The 3939-nt window shown below is 37.5% G+C and overlaps 1 long non-coding RNA gene across 1 annotated transcript; it reads left to right on the top strand.

Annotated features, from left to right (window-relative positions):
• The first annotated feature begins 330 nt into the window (after window positions 1–330).
• On the top strand, window positions 331–3529 carry LOC107725979 (uncharacterized). Its single transcript, XR_001638193.1, has 3 exons — window positions 331–388; window positions 463–548; window positions 3464–3529. It is a non-coding gene; the product is annotated as an uncharacterized LOC107725979 (long non-coding RNA).
• Window positions 3530–3939: the final 410 nt, after the last annotated feature.

Below are 3939 nucleotides of genomic sequence, written 5' to 3'. Positions count from 1 at the left end.
GTTTTGACAACACAAATTTTTATGTTATTAGTATATCGCTGTTGTTGTAAACATACCATTAAACTCTAAACTTTGTCCAGCCTTAGCTGGAAACTGATCTTTGGTCTCGCTTTACATACATTTATGGGTGTTGACGTTTTTGGCAATAGGCAATGCCACAGTCCTTTTTCTCAGTGTTCTCTAGTAATGTAACATAAATTTCAAAAACATTTTGCCTTTATACTGCATAGATAGGCTTTTGATAAAAATTGTCTATCTTTTCAGTGTTGAATTTCCTCTTTAATAGCCCTGCTGACCTTTCTGACGTCTTCCAACATGATGTTATGAGCTTCTTCTCATACTGAAAAACTAACAAGCCATTGTCCTGCTCAGATCCAAACCAAACAAGGTAATTTCAGTTTCACAAGGTAAAATTTCAACATCATTTGCATCCTGATTCAATCCATTACACTTGCTTTCAAGGTGCTTCTGGTATCATTTTGGAGTCCATGACAGGAATTGAGAGAGAAGTATCAGCAAGTTTGTCACCTGTCTACTGATCTTAATTGGTGAGTATGATCATCCTGGTGAGAAAGCTCTCCTTTTTTGTCTCAGTTGGCTGGTTTGATGGTTTTAGAGAAGTTTTCACCATTTTTGATCAGCTAAACCAGCAAAACACCAGCTTGGCCAGGCTGAGAGACCTGCAAATCAGTTTAGGCCGTTTTAACCATTTTTTTCTTTTCATAAGTGCTGCAAAAACAGTTTGTTGGTAGGTGTGACAACTGGACCCAAATCAAGTTATTTCGAGTCTGCTATAGTAGGATGTCGACTTAAGCGGAGTCAGCAGTTTGCCGCTTGATCACACATTGGACAGATGGAGCGTAAGGAGGTGGTCGTGTCCCTCATGCTTCTCAATGCCAGATAAATGACAGTGACTGTAAAGAATTCAGGGTCAAATAACTGTTACTTTCAACCAGATATCATATCAAAGGTTAATGTAATGTAGGGTGACAATTTGTTGACACTCTGATTCAACCCATTACGAAGTCTTAATTAAAAATTATTGCGCATATCACATATGTATACACAATTCATAGCATGACGGCATCTTAGAAACAGTTTAAACTTAGCATTGGACTACTTTACAAGGTCAGTGTTGATTCTAAATTGAAGATTTTTTTTTTTTTTATTAAACATGATTAATCTGTGTTGGTGGCCTTTTACTGAATTATTGAAAATGTTCATAAGAGTGTTTTGATACACAAATCAAAGAAACTAGACCCTGCCTGACATATTACATAAATCTTCAGCATTGAACATTTAATTAAGTGCAATTTAATACATAAAAACAGTGCAATTTAAAAGAAGAATATGCATAATATGATCCAGTTAGACTGTTCATTCTGTTATTTTTGTTGCATTTAGCATGCATTAAATTGCTTAGTTGGACATTCTTGATTTTAGGATTTAAGAAAGAAATCTCACACACCGTTGAGCAAACATACAAACAAATATGTGTGTGTGTGTGTGTGTATGTATATATATATATATATATACACACACACTATACACACACACTTTTTTTTATCAATCTGCCATTTCTGTGGTTTTAGGAGTGGTTCAGGTTTGTTTGATAGGAATGCTGTTTGAGCCCCACAAAGGATTGAATGCAGTGAAGATAAATTTGCAGAGGCTTTCGATTTATTGAATTTGTACTCAATATTGGTTCAAACTTTGCCCTCTGGTTTGGATTGATCCATAGCTTATTTGTAGAGTTAAACTGTTACATTGCATTGAGCAGACAAACAAAGGCTCATGGAAGGAGAAACGTATCTCAACCGCTGAGTCCTGTTTTTTTGTCACACTCTATTATCCATTGCGTTGAGCAGTCTGCCAAAAAAACTGGCTGAAAATCACCAGCCAGCGGCACCTGGATTACGCTTTCCTGGCCGGCCAGCCATGAGTGATGGCACGTCTTGCTGAAAGGTTTCAGGAGGGAACGCCACTCCTCCCAAAACACAAACCGTTTCATTCATCACCCTTCACATCTCCCAGAGCTCTACGGCCACGGCCAGAGGGAGTCGGGGAACACGAGAGAAAAAACTCAAAGCAGCACCACGAGCCAAGCGCCACTTACCCTCCTCCTGCATCGTACCCAGCCTAGTCAGAGAGTTTCCTCTCCCCTAAACCAGACAACGCTGAGCCCCCTGGGAGCGCTCTTTCAGCAAAGCAAGAGAGCAGGCCTTTAGATAGATAGAGACAGGGAGAATGTGTGTTGGGGAGGTTTGATTCACAGCCAAAACTCTTGCAGAGACAGAACAGCCATGTGATTATTCCTCTCTGTCCTTATTTCTTGCTAAGATATGCACAGGCTCCATAGGACCTGATGAGAACAGAGCATAACAGTAGCCCAAACCGTTTTTGGACGGTTAAGCTACATTTAAAAATCATTACGTTAGATAATAAAATATCAACCCAAGTGGCATTGAATGCAAATAAATGCCACTAGAGCTTTTCTCAGAACTAATTTCACTTTTCTGAGCCAAATTGAGCAGTGGTTTTAAACCAACAAGGTGAATTTTAATAGATTTATGAAACTATGCTACATGGCACATTTCCCAGATTTATTTTTTGCCACACTGTGCTAGTACTTCAGCCACCTTTCATTTTTTCTTTCCATCTAAAATTAACTATTAAATATAGTTATAAATAAAATATATAAAAATCAGTAAAATAAATAATATAACTATGAACTATTAAGTATAAATGTGTATATATATATATACACTGCCGTTCAAATGTTTGGGATCAGTAAGATTTTTTATGTTTTTTAATGGAGTCTCTTGTGCTCATCAAGGCTGTATTTATTTGATCAAAAATACAGAAAAAAATTTAATATTGTGAGATATTATTTCAATTTCTAATATTGGTTTTCTGTTTTAATATACTTCAAAATATAATTTATTCCTGTGATGCAAAGCTGAATTTTCAGAGCATAAGAGACTTCTTTAAAAAACATTACAAGTCTTACTGATCCCAAACTTTTGAACGGTAGTGTATATATATATATTATAAGTGTTCAAAATCAAAAGACAGCTCATGATTACATAACATTAAATTAAAGAAAATATAAATATAATATAACAATATAACTATTAAATCGCACTCCACAGATACTTAAGGCACTTTATTTTTCCCTGAATGTATAAACTTCTGAATATTCAAAAGCAAGCTTGTGATGGTATAAGCAGGCTGAATCAAATTACTTTGGACGTAAAAATGTTCTTAAATCCAATAGTAAGATTTTAGGGGTAAATGAAGACCATTATGCACCACATTTGAGGGTAACATGCTCAGTTACGTTCTTGTTCAGTTCAGATGAGAGGCATTGCTTTGTTAAAAATAAATTCCACTTGTTTTGATATTTTGTTTTCGAATGCAATGACGTTCATACATTTTTAAGAGCGGCTTGTAAATTTTTTAGGCCATTGCATAAGGACCCATTGAAGAGTTTGACACACGCACAGAGGAAAAGAGATGTTGGGACCGCATGAGCAGCTCTGATAGTCCACCCACTGCCACAGCAATGAACTAATCCACCTCCTCTCCTGATTGGTGAGTCAGTTTGACACACAGCAGCGGACACTTGACACACTCTTCACCCCTCCCATACACACACGCTCAAGGTGAGCAAGCGAGCCACTTTCACGCTTCATTAAAGCGGTAATGACAGAATAGACACAGCGGCTGAGATGCCTGATTGCTCTGAGAATGAATCGTAAAAAAGACACCCGTGGTCTCACATGCATGCACGGTCGTGCGCTCGCCCGTAGATCACGACTGTCATGGCAAAACGGGTGGGAGTTTTTATGCAGTGCTCTATCAGGGTCACCACACACTCGGAATATTAACCAGAGATGGTTAATGTATCCAAGCTGTTTTTGAAGTGCGTTAACGCTA

Source organism: Sinocyclocheilus rhinocerous, unplaced genomic scaffold (genome assembly GCF_001515625.1).
Source record: "Sinocyclocheilus rhinocerous isolate Xijiao unplaced genomic scaffold, SAMN03320098_v1.1 scaffold395, whole genome shotgun sequence".
Taxonomy (NCBI): domain Eukaryota; kingdom Metazoa; phylum Chordata; class Actinopteri; order Cypriniformes; family Cyprinidae; genus Sinocyclocheilus; species Sinocyclocheilus rhinocerous.
The sequence above is the reverse complement of the archived record's forward strand: the minus strand, read 5'-3'. Positions and strand labels throughout refer to the sequence as shown.